The sequence below is a fragment of the Falco punctatus genome (genome assembly GCF_963210335.1).
Source record: "Falco punctatus genome assembly, chromosome: 5".
Classification (NCBI taxonomy): Eukaryota; Metazoa; Chordata; class Aves; order Falconiformes; family Falconidae; genus Falco; species Falco punctatus.
The window spans coordinates 78756996-78773028 of NC_137584.1; positions in this window are offsets into that span (position 1 = coordinate 78756996).

Here is a 16033-nt window from a genome sequence, read left to right on the forward strand (position 1 = left end):
AAGTCCAGCAAATGCAGATGTTCATTTAGCACTCACTGGAGAAATGGGGAGGAGGGTATTGTGACTAAATCTCCTCAGAGAAGCTGGTAAGCCTGTGTCCCATGGAAGAAAGGAAATGTGGAAGATCTTCTTGGGATCACAGGACAGCAAGCTTATAGACCTGCAACAGGGAAAAGAGGGTGCAAAAGAAGAATTGGGGAGGTTTTGAAAGCAGTCAGGAAGTATCGCAATGAGGATTTTAGATAATTTCTGAATTCATCGTATGCTTTATAAAAATATTGCCAAAATAGGATACATTGCTAATCTGGTTTTCATACTCCTTATTTTGGTTGTGAATACCAAGGCAGTGTTCTCTTATTGGTGCCATATACATCCATGCATTCAAGGGCCAGGGCAGGGAGGGGCGGGGGGGGGGGGGGGGGGGGGTGCGGGCATCAGGCAGGAATTTTTTTCCCTCTAGTTTGGCAATATTCCATTGCACTGACAGAATATTTCTGGTTTTTTAGAGGAACATTTAAGTGAATTGATTTTGAATCTTCGACATTGTAATCGATACGTGTAAAAGAAAGTATTAACTCACAACTGCCAGTTTCTGCTGTGATCGTGGCTTTCTTCTTTATTACCAGATAAGATCAGTCACTGTCTAAATGAAATGTGCTGGGTAAACTTATTTTACCTGAAAGCAAAGCTCTACCAAAATAAACAAGGGTAAAAAGATCAGGGATCCTGAACCTATCTAGTTCTATGGTGTCCCAGAGAATAGAGCCCTCAGACCTCCTCTACACTTTGGGTTCTCCCCTGAGCACCTGCCCTGTCCATTGGACTAAAATAAGACCAGTCATGGGTCATGTGAAGGAAGAAGAGACTAATCTTCCTCTTTATGGTTGCAAGCAAAACTAGGCAAGACGTACCTGCATGTGCATTCAGAGCATTTTTATTCCCCCTCTTCCTCTAAGTGTATCATTACTCTGATTCATTGCTTCCCAGCACTGACTTCTACACATAGCTCTCTGCAGCCACAAATAGGAATGTGAGATTGGGATGTTTTCATGGAGAGTGGCCAGAATTAAAGCAGCTTTTATATTGCCAAGTCTCATACAGGTCATTATGTGTCACTAATTAGTCAAATAACAGATGTAACTCCTGCAGCATGAAGAGTTGCTGTTTTCCCTTGCTTTTCAATTACTGCCTTGTGAGCAGGGACAAAGCGTGTGAAATATGAGGTTGTTGTTTTGTATATTTAATGTCCCTGCGATAAAAGATCTGATCTCAAAACACAAAGGGAGCATGGGAAAGGAGACACCGAGGCTACATCTGTATTAGCAAATTGAGTATTGACGGGCTCCAGCATTGGAAATCAATCTCCTCTGCTGCTACCTTGCTAGACAAGTTCCTCACCATTCCTTCCTCTCAGGCACCAGTGTCTTCTGAAGCACAAGTCCGAGGCAGCACAGGCCACAGACCATTGCCTGTGTCCCCTCCTGTTGTGCCACACAGACACCCCTGAGGCATTGCCTTTTCCATGCAAGCTGTCCTCAGAGCTGGTGGGTGGACGCTGGTGTGGTGTCTACCTTTGGATGTACTGGGGGTTTTGCTGCTTCCTCTTAAGAAACTGTGCTGCACATCACAGCTCTATAGAAGTTGTCACCAATCTCCCTCCTTACAGGCTAAATGGCCAGTTTACAGCTATTTGTTATGTTTATACTCTTTGTTAGGTTGTAGTCTTCCTTAGTGGTCACACCCCGTTGCTTGCTTCTCCCTTGCCTGGTTTTCCAGTGATCTATGTCCTCCTAGCTGTTGTTTTGTCAGGCTGAACAAACCAGCCTCAGCTAATCTGTCTCCTGTGATAGACTCACCTTCCTAGTCACCGATGAGCCTAGAAGTTAAGCAATGACATGGATCAAGAGCAACCTCCCCTCCTGCTGTGGAAGCAAAAAGCTTCATAGACCTTTGTGTCCAGAGACCAGTGAGTGATGTTAATAAATAAATGTCATTCCCTAGCATCGGATCTGAAGAATACCTCTAGTTAATAAAGAAAATATTAATCTATGCACTGACAAGACTTTTCTCTTGCTTCACATATAATGATGTTAATTTAGTTCTTTTCCCAAAACTGTAAGTAAAGAATGGGAAGGAATTCAACACATCCCTTGGGTTGGACTTCTCAGTCAAGGAAAAGACTGCTGACTACTTTAGTAGCACAAATTCTTTAAAGTTTGCTTTTTTAGCTGCTACTATATTTGTCACATTTTGTTTGAACTTGTTAGAAGTCATTACTACTAAAACTTGGATTTCTTATAAATAAACTAGTGACTTCCTTTCACTGCAGGCCTCGGAGTTTCTTTGCATTCCATCAGTTATGGGAAATATTGTCTCTGTCTTTCCAAATTACGATTTTGATTTTAGCTTATAAGATTTTAAAATATTTCCCCAGTTCTCCTCAGCTGAGCATTTGCAGGCACATCCATTTCTACATGCAATCACCCTCACACATTTGCACCAGATAATGAATACTTGAGTGTTCTTCATTATAGAGAGACAGAAATCAAGAGTCACAAACTAAGCAGCTGTTGATTAAGACTGCTCTATTGAGAGCCCTGAGCCTCTCCACAGTTTTCTAAGAGACAAACTAGGGAACAGCAGTTGAGCCTCATGTTGTACCATGCTGTAATGCTGGAGAGGCCTTCTAAATAGCTGGGAATAAGCACTTATGGAAAGGGTCAGAAATCGGGCCGCTGTCATTTGGATTGTGCAGGTAAGAGGTAGAATCTGGGTAAAAATAACCCAGAGTGCATGCCCCAAATCTTCATTTGCCAATGGAAAGGGTTATTTTACATTTGCAAAATCAGCAAGTGCATTTGAGAATGTCTTTAACATCCTAAATGCTAATCTCACACCGGAAAATTAAGCTGTGCTAGTGAACACACTTGGGTGCTAAAACCCAGCTGTCTATATACTGTTAAATTGTTAGAACAGTCCCTGGCCAAATGCAGTTCCCCCAGACAACTCCTGGATATGGTTCAGAAGTTAACATAAGCCAGAAACTGTTCCTAATCAGCACTTTGGATGCAGTCACATTGCTCTGAAGGTTAAGATAGTTTAATAGCATAGATACAGGTCATTCTGTGCCAATTGGCTTCAAGTACCCAATTCTATTCTCTCACCATTTAATTAGCTAGTGAAGATACAGCCAAGCCCACCAAAGTGATCTCTTTTACTTCTTTGTCTTTGGTTATGAGACAGATACTAAATATGAGTACCTTAAACTTCTTGCTAGGTACATAAATCAGGTTATAGTGGTTAAGGAAGACTGAGTCATGGGAGATACAAAGAAAATAGTCCATAATCACGCAAGCAGCCTGCGACAGAGGGACTTGGCTCTAGACCTCTCACAGATCAGGTTAGATAAATACACACTACTGGACCTTACCCAGCCCAGTCTTTCCTTTTACTAACCTTTCTGTGATTGCCTGGCCACAGGCTTCTTGCTTATTAGGCAATATTTTAGGCTTTATTCTGGCTTTGTTTTCTTTATTTAGAAACTTTGAGTGGAAAAACAATCTCTTTCAAATCTGGTTGCTGAAAGTATTTTCACATGTATGCAGTGAAGCAAGTCAGATGAGCAGTGAGGCTCTTTTCCCAATTTTCCGCTGTTTACCTCCTTGAGTACACTTGAGAAAATACCAAGTTTGTGTGTATTAGTCCATCCCTAATACTTAACCTTAATGCATGGAAGGGGCACTCAGGGATCCTAACTGTCTTATCATTTTTTTGTTGATTGTGGAAAAGTAATTCAAGGCACTTCACACCCAGCAGTAACCAGAACATGAGAAGGAAAAACACAGATCAAGCTGTTGGCATCAAGAGAGATATGCACAGCCTGAGGTGTTTTCTCCCACCCTCACACCTTGCTCAGCAATCAAGATATAGTCAATGTCTATTTAAAATGAAGCAGCATACTGTTTTCCAACTCTTCTTCACTTCCATTGCTCTAAATAATGCTGTTTTCCCTGCATAATTATTGGTATGGGCATAATCTATTAATTCCAATCAGCTGCCCACTGGTTACCACCAAGAACAATTTGCTCATGAAGGATATGTGTCTCTGCTCATTTGCAGACATATAAATGCATGGTGTTCTGCTCCATTCCCAAAGGAGAAAAGCAATGTAGCATCTTCCATCAGAATCGCAACTCTCTCACCTCCTGTTACTGCTAATTTGGCTGGAAGAGCTCTGGATGATGAAATTTAAAGGCTTGAGGAAATTCAACCATTCTGTTGTTAGCGGAGCTAATAAGCCAAACAAGTCCAAGTGCTAACTCAGATGGCTAAATCCTGCCGTCCGTGCCCAGTGAAGTCAGTGGGAAAGAAGCCAAAGGAGCCTGTGAAAGTTTGATTATTTCTGAATGCACGACTAGGAGTCAGTCTGCCTGCATGTGACCAGCCACCAAGAAATAAGCATTAATTAAGCTCTGGTCTTACTTAGGAAGTTTAGTGCTGGCCAGAGCAGTTGAGATGGGATGGCGTTGAGTGGGTTGAAAAAAAAAATATCTCTGTACACATTTGCACTGTTGTATGTGCTCCTTCAGTGTGATAGAAAAAAGGTGCCCAGAGACATGTCTGAACAGAAAATCCTTTTCAATAGACAAGTAAGCACATCATGAAATCACCTCAGAGGGAGATTCAAGGGGAGTAAAGGGTCAAGCGGGATAGGTCTTATGATATTTGAATGTCCAGTTTCGTCATTTTTAGAATAAAAACTTACTATTTTGTCTTGTATGAACCATTTTTCATTTTATTATTGAAATGTTATATTATACACTAATAGAGGGCGACCTATTTTGACTGAACTGAAACTCATCTTTTTCTACCCCAGAACTTCACTGAAATATTTAAAGGGAGGAAAAATTTCAGAAAACATCTAAAAACCCCATGATTTCTTTTTGTTCCATTCAATCCATTAATGCATCCTATATATAGAGAAAGGGTGATATCACTATCTGCAAGTCAGGGGAACTGGCACACGTTCCCTAAGGGAGTAATTAGTTACAGTTAGACGCAGTCAGACCAGGGCAGTGCCCGTCCCCCTGCGCTGGGCACCGGTGAGGCCGCCCCTGGACCCCTGTGTTCAGCTTTGGGCCCCTCACTGCAGGGGGACGTGGAGGGGCTGGAGCGTGTCCAGAGCCGGGCAGGGGGCTGGGGCAGGGGCTGGGGCACAGGGCTGATGAGGAGCGGCTGAGGGACCTGGGGGGGTTCAGCCTGGGGAAGAGGAGGCTCAGGGGGGACCTGATCGCTCTCTACAGCTGCCTGATAGGGGGTTGTAGGCAGGGGGGGTTGGTCTCTTCTCCCAGATAACAAGTGACAGGACAAGAAGGAACAGGCTCAACTTGCGCCAGGGGGAGTTTTAGATTGGAGATTAGAAAAGATGCCTTCACTGAATGGGTGGTCAAGCCTTGGAACAGGCTGCTCAGGGAGGTGGTTGAGTCACCATCCCTGGAGGTATTTAAAGATGTGTAGCTGTGGTGCTTAGGGACAGGGTTTAGTGGTGGACTTGGCAGTGCTGGGTTAACGGTTTGACTTTATGATCTTAAGGGTCTTTTGCAACCTAAATGATTCTATGAAATATAGCAGAGGAAATGCCAGGTGGTCATCAATAAATGTTTATGTCTATATGGAAAATAAAAAGGGATCTCAGTTTGAATCACAAAGGAATTCATCTCACCCCCTTAAACATATAGACGATGCTACCAAGGCTGCTGAAAATGGAGAAGCCAGAAGTTCTCCTGCCTGCCCCACATAAAACACCAACCAGCCAGTCTGAACCACAAACCAGTGGTGTGCAGAAAGTATCTGGCATAGAGGGGATCAAACATAATTTTTCCATTTTCACACCCTTCCTCTCACATTGCACTGTGGATGTTCTGCCTAGAAAGGTTTTTATCAGGGCTTTTTTAAACTTTATTTTGCATAGGAAATGGAAATTTCCTGAGAAATGAAATTTCCAGGTGTCTTTTGACCATCTTCAGTGATGGTGAGTTCCAGGAAATTTGACAGCTTGATACTTGCCCACCACTGCGTACTTTACCGCTGTGCACAATGTGACACAGACCCATTGTGCCACAGTGTGGCACAAACCTGCTTTTCTCTGAAACACAATTTGCAGCCATAGTCACCACCGCAACACTTTGAGTTACAACTTGATGCTAGCAAAGTCAAACAGAACTTTCTCCCATTCAGCTGAATGAAGCCAAGATTTTATTCCCAGCTGGCAACAGAAAATGCATTACTTTTTTCACCCTTGGCGATCTGTAGCATTACCATCTTCCAAAGAGTCAGTCAAGATCTGTTTAGCTTACTGCTCTGAAATGGATCTTTTTAGTTCTGGACATTCCTTCCTGGCATTTGTGAGCAGCTGCTACAGGGAGCTCTCTAATGCCCTTCCCAGTGCAAAGCTTGCTAGAACAGAAGCCTTTGGCCTTGGCATGAGCACAGGAGATTGATACTCTGCTCCCACGCCTGCCCAATGTATTTTGCAAACCCCCAGCCATCTGGGCAGAGAAAGCACTTCCTTGGAAAGGAATGCATCTCCCACTGTGAGCAAGTTCTAAAAAGGGGTTGGATATTCAATGCTAAATAATAAAAATATGCATTAGCACTTTCTCCACCTGAAAAGACAACCATACTCTGCAGCAATGCTCTCCCCCTCCATCCTTTGGCATTTGTCAGGCTGCTTCTCTAACTCTGTCAGCACACACAGCAAATTCTTCTTCATTGTGCCTCAGTGCCTCCATGCTTTGCGCAAACACACTGTTCCTATAAAGCCACTTGTGTTCTCTGAAGGGTGGAATTAGAGCCATGGTCCATCACTACAGCAAGAGCAGAGCTGAGCAACCTACTGATAAGGTATATTGCTTCCCCATCTATTCCACAGCATCATAAAGAACTTTTTCTTCTGGTGACTGCAAGCGTAGTCAAGACAGATCTAAATAACAGAAAAAAAATGTTTAAACTTTGAGATAACAGAGTCTTTTGTGCTGAAGATGTTTCACCTCCTTAAGAACATAGCTTGAGCTAATCTCTCTCTCAGTGTTGCAACTCTACATCAACATTTTAGGTGGGCAAACTCATATTTGTCCAATGATATATGTCAAAGGTGTTTTGAAATAACTCAAGACAACAATATAGATGAGACTTATCAAGAAATGGAGCTAGTTATGAATTTTCTGGCGCCTTTGTTTCAGTAAGAAGACACTGATTTATTTATAAAATAAATAAAATAAAACAAAGCAAAACAAAACAAAACAAAATAAAATAAAATAAAATAAAATAAAATAAAATAAAATAAAATAAAAATGAAAGTGTCCTAAAATATATATATATATAGGTTTTTTATCAGCAACGCATTTTTTTTCTGGCAGTAACTGAAGATGCAAGAACAGTCTGGTGCTCAAGGCATTCTACTTTGATACGACAGACAGGGTTACAGCAACCTGGTGCAAACCAGAGCTGGAAGCTGGAGCCGCTCCAGTCCCATCCCAACACAGCCCACAGCCAGTAACTCAGAATTCACACTCAGATACTCAAATATTCCCCCAAAGCTGCTGACATTTCCCAGAGTAGTTCAGGAAGTTTTCCAACACTTCCCACTGCAAAAACACTTTTTCCTGCTCTTCCCTATTAAAAGAACCTGTTAAACTATCTACCAACACGAACCCTCTCCCACAACTGAGCTGAGCACGAAAGCACTATTTCCATACCCTTTCATCCCATATTTGCAGAGCAGCCACAAGACCAAGTGCTTCATTTCAGTGAGATCCACTAATCTCTCACCTGAACCTGAAGATACTTTCATACACTGAACCATGTCCCAGCTCCTGCATTCTCCCTGTTGCAGATGAGGCAGCGGGACAATCCCAAGGGAAGAAACATGACTCCAAACTAGAAGCCCAAAGTTGGTGCCTGCAGCACATCTCCTGCCCAAGACCAGCTCATGTGGCTACACCACAGACTCTTCTTTTCCCCCCTTTCCTGATTTTCTTCACCTTGAGCACTTCATATATGAGCTTTTCCAGTTAAATAGTAGTTAACGCATCATTGTTTTCATTAATAGAAAAGGCCTCCTGAGTGATCAATTCCTGTTAGATAGAATAAGGTAGGTGTAATAATAACTACAGCTGGGTACTGTATGACTGCAGGGTGAGAAAAAACATAAAATAAATAAATTATTGGATAGACAAACTTTATTTGGGAAAAGTCTTAGAAGGTGCTTTTATAAGCAATAATAACAATTATAATTAATGAATGTACTGCCAAGTATTGACCAAAAGATACTTACAAGTTCACCTTTCATTTCCTCAATGCCTGACTACTCTATTTGTTTTCTTATTAAAATTCAAGGGCTTTGTGAAAATGCCTTTGAAAGCAATCATCAGGATACAACTACTCCTCGTGAAAAAAAAATAAATAAAAAAGCAAGACTCAAATTTTATGCACCATTTCCCTGTTAATACCTATCATTTGGAAAGGTTTGTATGGTATTTTAAAATCAATGCCAAGTCAAAACAAAATACTGTCTTATTTGCCTGTCAGATGAATTATATATTTGAAGACAATTGCATAGCCAATAAAACAACTCTGGAATCTGCAAAAGGTCTGAGATGGGAAACCCTAAAATTACTAAAGTTGTTTGGAGAACAAGTAGAATGAAGGTCAATCAAAAGAAGAGGAGGAATAACATGATAGTTAATTGTAATCATGAAGTAACAAAGGACCAGACTGTTGTCCAAAGGATAAGCCCAAATAACAATTAAATACAGAGAAAAAAAAACAGTTTTATAAATCAGAATTCACATAATTAATTTAAATCATAATTTTCCTGGCATAATTTTCCTTTTGGTGTTTCCACTGATACCACTTTATGGTGTTGTATGCAAGCAAGAATATTTAAATCACTCAGATTTTGCACAAAATGGTGCTGGGGTGGGCCCATCCTTCTCACTCCTTCCACAAAAATTCTCAGAAGGGAAATTCAGCATCCTTCATCAGTGCTCACATGGCACTACCTGCTTGGGTGAGCCATCAGTAACAAGGAGTGAAACCTTGAACTTGAGTTCAACACACAGAAATTGGTGTTGCTTCAGCCAAAAACATGCTCAGTAGTGGAGACTGTGGTGATCCAGGTGGTAAAGGGAGACAGTAATGGGCCTTCAGTATAGATTCAGGACAGAAAGCTTTGAGGAATGGGACACAGGGAAGTCTTGCTTTGCTGCAGAGCAAGCCCAGAGAGTATTTGTAAATTATGGAAATGTGGTGATGGATACAATTAAATATACTAGTAAAGCTGTCTTACATGCTGGCAGGTCTATACACAGTATTATTTGCTTTAAGTTTGTCCCTGAAGTTGAGATCTATTCAGCAAAGGGGATTTTCGCAAAATTGGAAGTGTTTCTCCTTCCTATGCAGCAGAGGACATGCATCATACAGGCATTTTCAACACAAATCCTCTGCTATTACCGGTATCTACGTTATCAGCAATGCCCTTGTCTATGGGGCCCTGAAGTTTCCAGAGCCTTCACATGGAACTGTGCTCTTTTGCTCCTAGTTGAGTACACAAAAAGGTATTGATGCAACTTCTAGTCTTTTTGCCTTTGATTTACCAACAATCTCCTGCAGGTTTGCAACTCGTGTTATGTGGCATGGATCCTTTGAACTAGCGGTCCATAATACAGTTTTGCCTGCAATTATGAAACAAATAGATTTTAATCTCCCACTGTCCTTTCCGTTCCTATATGCTTTTATGACATCAGAAGTTACTTTATTAAATTATCTGCCAGATTATCAAACAGTGGTTGTTTCCCATTTTTACTTCTGCATCAGGTATGTTGGAGCAAAAGGTTTCCCTTGTTAATTAGGATATAAACAGCAGCGCTTGACATGTGGGCTTTGCTTCCATGCACAGCTGCCAGATGGACTTGAGCAGAGGATGGTCTAAGTGTGGGACTGCAAGGGAAAACAAAGCAAATAATACACAGCCTCCTTAAAAAAATAGAAATGTTCTCTGCAGGGAAGTATCACCCTCTCTGTACAAATATATCTGGGCTTCTGGAAACAGGCAAATGGTGACAAAGTTACATTAAGGGCCTTATCTGTGTTGGCTGGCAAGACAGGAGGAGCTGAGTCCACAAAGTGTACAACTCCTAGGTCCAAGCCTTTGATTTATATTGCTGCCACTGCTGTATGCATTAAGGGGAGCTGTAGTTGAGTAAAGATGATAAAACTTCTTGGGAAAATACTGGGTTTCTCTATACTTCTTCCCAGTGCAGTGGAGCTGACAGCCCAAGTCAGCTCTGAGGAGGCTGAACATTGTGCAAAACCCAGTATTTCCCAAAGTTTGAGTCTTTCCTCAACAAGAGTCGCTGCTCTGTTATATACATATACATATATATATATATACCTATCCCGACATACAACGCTCCCTGCTCTGGTTTGGCTGCGATAGCCTCTGAACTAGGCTTTGAGAGGCCACATCCTTTCCTCAGATTGGTCTGTTCACCTGCATCAGGTGTGGGCACTTGATCAGATTTTTCCTCTTAAGATAGATTTGAAATAGGGCTTTGGTATCTTAGCCAGACTCAGTAAGTCTTTAATCCCCTGCACTGACCTGCAGGCGAAGCGAAGGGAGGACTTCCTCTTGCCCCACTGAAGTACATCACCATTTTTTTGTTCAACCTGGCAACAAGTACCAAATAGACACGCTAGCAACTGGAAAGCCAATGAAGCCTCATCTCTGACTTTTTCTCCTACTATATATGTATTTTCTTTGTCCTTTAACACCCACTTACAAAGTGAATGATGATAGATGATTTTTCAGTTTGAATCATGATCACTGTTAGATGTTAAAGGACAAAGGAAATAAATCATTCCAAAAAGACATAAGGAGGTGATGGTGTTTTCATCATTCAAAGCTCTTTCCAAGTTGTTGGCAAATAAGTCTTCCTTAATGATGGTAATTTCATGGTCTTTATCTCTCCTTCAGGAGGAAGTGTGCTTGATAGCTTCGTTTTTTTGTTATAGCCTGGTGATTTTTCAGGGGAAAAAGTTCAAAACCCTTGCATAACATTAAAAATGAAGCTGTGAATAAGAAACAAACAGTGCAGGTGCAGGGAAGAGGAATTCTATGCCCTTTGGAATTTCTGTAAGTCACTCATCAAACTAGGTTTTCCTTGAAAACTCAAGGAAAGCAAATCAAATTCAGTTCTGACCAAGCTAGGTTCTGAAGTTTTTTGTGCCACAAGGTACCTGCCAACAAACCATGCGGGTCTGTGCTGTCCCCATTTGTGACTATCAGTTAGAGAGCTGAAGGTGTTGGATGCAGTAGAGTTCTGCAGTAGTAGGGCATCTTCTTTGGAGCTCTGCCTCCAAGTCAGTGAAGTGTTGATACTACGTCCTTCAGCTGTTACAAACCAGGGTTTGGAATAGAGCTTTGAATGCTGAAAAATGTGCATCATGGTTTTCAACAGACTGTGCTGCTGCTGATCTATTGAGCATTAGCATTGTCAGAACCGTCTTTGCTTTCATACCTGGTGTCCAGCAATGCAAAGCTTTTCATCTGAGTTTTGTTACAGAAGCAGAAAATAAAAGCATTTTTCACTCTAACAGATACTTCCCTTAGCCTTCTGAAGTAGCTTGGGAACACAAAACAAATTCTCCAGTTGTACAGCTGAATGATCCAAAAGTCTGGGTAACTCCAAATGTTTATACTCTCCATATCTCCAGGATCATAAACATGCAAAGTCAGTTGTGGTATCACAGACGGGGGAAAAAAATCAGTCCTATATCACATGCAGTGATCCATATTGCTTTCCTATAGCATTCATAGAAGACTCCTTGTCATCCTCTTTAGCACAGATGGTGGATCCCTTATGCTGATGCTGGTCCCACTGGAGTCCCTTTTAAGCTTGTCAGCCAAGGAAACACAGCTCCCTGTAGCCTGGTTATTCCACCTTAACATCAGACCAGGCCCTCCAACGAGGCAGAGGAAGGTGGAGATATCTAAGACTTTGCAGGGGTATTTTTACCCTCTGAGGACTGTAGAGCAGACTGTGGGTTACACTCAGGTTCTGGAACAAACTTAAATCTCCTGTAATAACTGTTGCTAATAAATTAGCACATAAAAATAAAGCAAATCACCTTCCTCCCTTTTGTTTGGGGTTCATGAATATTTACTGATGCCTCACCAAAAAAGCACTGGGTTTATAGCCAAAGGTATTACAGCATAAAACACAAACCAGACAATAAGTGAAATCTGTACAGGCATTTTCAGTCCTTAACTTTTACTGACAAAGCCAATTGGTAAAACTATCATCTATTGCAGGTAACAGGCAGAGACATGATCTACCACTGTGGTTACATCACCACACATAAATCCTCAAATTCAAATGCAATCCAAAGTCCTACTCTGTGCCACAGAGGGGTCCTGTGCTGGTAGAAAACAAGGCAAGCTGTCACAGAGAACCATGCTGCTGGTGACTGACCATAATGGATTCTTCTACCCGTAACATCAAAGTCTTCCTCTAGATATGTAATAGGTAGCCAGGAAATAGGTTTCCTTCTAAACCTGCACACTGGCTTGTGCCATCCAGGTTGCTATGTCTTACAACAACCATCAGCACAGCTCCCAGTTTAACACTCCTGGGAATCTGGAGTTAAAGGTGATTTGTAAGAAGATGCAATTGAACTGTAGATCTGCTGTTGAAATTCATTTATTTGTCATGTTGCCTAGGACACTACGAAAACACTCGGGATTTCTATTACCTGTATATCATAAGCACCACAAAGCAACCAATTTAAGCAAAATTATTGATAGTGACTTCAATGCAGTACTCACTCTTCCATCTATTACAGAATAGGCAGGTTTTTTAAAGGGTGTCCCTTTCTGTATGCCCTTTTCTTTCCAACATATTGCATGTGTCTCATCTATGCATCACCTCTCCAGCTCATTAAACATCTGTGCTCAGAAGACCCCTTTTTCCCCCTGCCTCTCCTCATTAATTCCCCACTTCCTCTTTCCCATTGTTTCTTTCTGCCATATTACTTTTTATGTCTCTGTAGTATTAGGGGGTGGCTGGGGAGAGAATGCTGTTTGTGGTCCAGAGGATATAGTTCACAACACCCTATTGTTCTCCCATGCAGAAGGCAGCAGCAGACCTGGCTTAATATGTCCGCAGTCTACGTGTAATCATGTTTTAGAGGAACATAGAAAAGATTTGGGACCAACCTGTTTAAGACCCAGTTAGGGGGACGTGCGGCTAGGTACACATTAATGAATCAAGTCAAGGATGAAAAACACACAAGTCTATGGTGCTTAAGCTAAAGCATTAATAACAGACAGTAAAAAGGGAAGCATGTGACAGCAGTCAGGAGAGACTGCATCTTTTGAACTTGAACTTTATAACTCAATGCTTTCCATGTAAATTTTTCAAGGAAGAAAGGTCTTCAAGCATCTTTAAGTAAGGCTCCTCCCTTTCTGGATTCTGTAACAGCAAAAAGGTCAAACAGGCCTTTAGGCAGAGAACATTGAAAATAGAAGTTGAACAAAAAAAGACCAGGCTATCATGTGATATAAATCAGCACCTTTCCACAGACATTAGAGAAGTAGCAACTTACACAAGCCCCAGTTAGAGGTCTCAAACAGAAACCGAAGTATTGCCTGTGTAGTTTTGGAAGGACAATTGTATTGGGTCTGGCTGAGCCCCATAGCAGTCCCCATATCGCTGTGCTTTGTACTGGTAGCTAGAAAGGTGTTGATAACACACCAGTGTGTGGTTACTTCCCAGCAGCGCTCGCACAGCACCAAGGCTGTCCCTCCAACCTTCCCACCCACCCTCATCAGTAGGCTGGCGGTGGGCAAGGTCTTGGAAGAGGACAGAGACAGAGCAGCTGACCCAAACTGACAGAAGGGATATTCCATACCATATGACTGCTGCTCAGATATAAAAGCTAAGAGAGAGGAGGAGGAAGGGGGGCATTCCTTATTGATGACATTTGTCTTCCAGAGCAGCCACTACGTGTAGTGCAGCCCTGCTTCCTGGGAATTGGCTGAACATCAACTGCTGATGGGAAGTAGAGAATAACATCTTTTGTTTTCTTTCACTTCCACATGCATTACTTTTGCTATTCCTTCATTAGACTGCCTTTATCTTGACCCAAAAGGTTTTTTTCATCTTATTTTCTCCCCTACCTTTTCTGCTGAGGAGGGGAGTGATAGAGCAGCTTGGTGGGCACCTGGCATCCAGCCAGGGTCAACCCACCACAGTCCTATCCATCTCTTTCAAGTAAAAATGGTTACAGTTAAATAAAGAGTACCAGCAAAACATAATGAAAGCTTCACCTTGGTCCTTAGCCTGCACAAGCTGCAGAGCAGGCATCATCAGCAATTGTAAAAGTGAATAAATCAGGAATTCGGTTGCAGATTCACAGTGACCATTACATCTGAGAACAATATCACCCATGGTGGGATGATGTGAGGTTGTTGGGTTTTTTTGGAAGGAATAATGCAATTCCAAATGGCAATTTGCCATTGGCCACATTAAAACTTCAGTAGATTAATAAGGTCCCAGGTTTGACCATCTGGATAACATTAGAGAAATCATTTTATCTAGTTACTCCCTGTACATAACCTTACTCCTTCTCTTTGAATGAGACACATTTTCTGTGTGGCCAGTCTGAAGGTACTATGGTGGCCTAACCCCAAAAGAGAACCTTCCCTTTCTTTAGCCCATTCTGATCACCTTTCTCAATTTCTATTTCTATTACATCTTTATTATGATACAGTATAAAAAGGCAGGAGTCAAGGTTGAGATGCAGCGCTGATTTATATGCAGCAGTGAAAATGACCCTAAGTATTCCCTACACCTTTATTACTAAATAGTCACTTCATCATGTCACTGCATATTGCTGACCTTCAGCAGCAGTGCCATGCAGCCTCCCAATCCATATTCATAGTCATGAAGTTAAGGCGTCCCCCTTCTTCTATTATTTTTATCTCCTTCCCAAAGCATTGTGAACTGATATTAATCTCACCAGACCGGTCAAGTCTATACCTGCAGTGTTTCACAGTCATCATTACTGCAGTTCAGGTGCCGCTTATCAATTCATAAGTATAAGATCTTAAAGCGTCGAACAGACATGAGTAGCACATGTTATATAGACTGCTTTAGACACGTTAAAAGTGTTAAAGGTGGTAACCCTTGTGACACAGGATTGCCACCTTTGCCATAAGGCATGACTGGTACTTCTGTGCTATGACACAAGTCAGGACCAGAAAGAGGGGCTGCAGATGTGCTGCGCCAAGGAGTGCATTTTAAAATAGATTGGGCAATGGTGCTGCAGGCAAGTGAGATCAGGTAAAGGGACAGGCTGCACTGAGGAGGGATGCTGATGGCTTTCAGTAATATTGGAAATGATTTCTTCACAAGTGTTAGCTCCCACACTCCTGGCAGAACCACTGATGTTGTCAAGGTGAAGAAAATGTTCCCAACAAGCACATCACCAGAGACATTCAGGTGTTTCTCCTCTGGGAGGAGCAAGGGAAGAATGATTTTCTATTCTCTACCTATCTCTATCTGCCTGAGGCAGGGCACACAGACACATCACGAGAAGTGAGAAAGGTTATTTATGTTCAGCACTTCACCTGGTGTCCTAAAATGTCCCTTCCACCTGGTGAGTCATCTGTTATCTCTCAGTGTTTCTCTTAGGATGGGGTGTGATTCCAAAACAACCATAAACAATGCTAAGACTCTGTGCCATGTGCAAAGAAACAGCTGAATTGGAAGATGCTAGGATTTACTAAACTTTCTGCTTGAATATGCTTGGTGTGGTCACCTCTCCGATCTGTCGGATGTTATGCGTGGCTCTTTAGAGGCTTGGGTAGATATAGCCAAGGACGTCCTCCTTTTAGTCATGTTCTTTTGAAAAAATATTCACATCTCACAGTCTTCTCTTGCTTTCCTATTCCTCTCCCCTCATTGCTCAT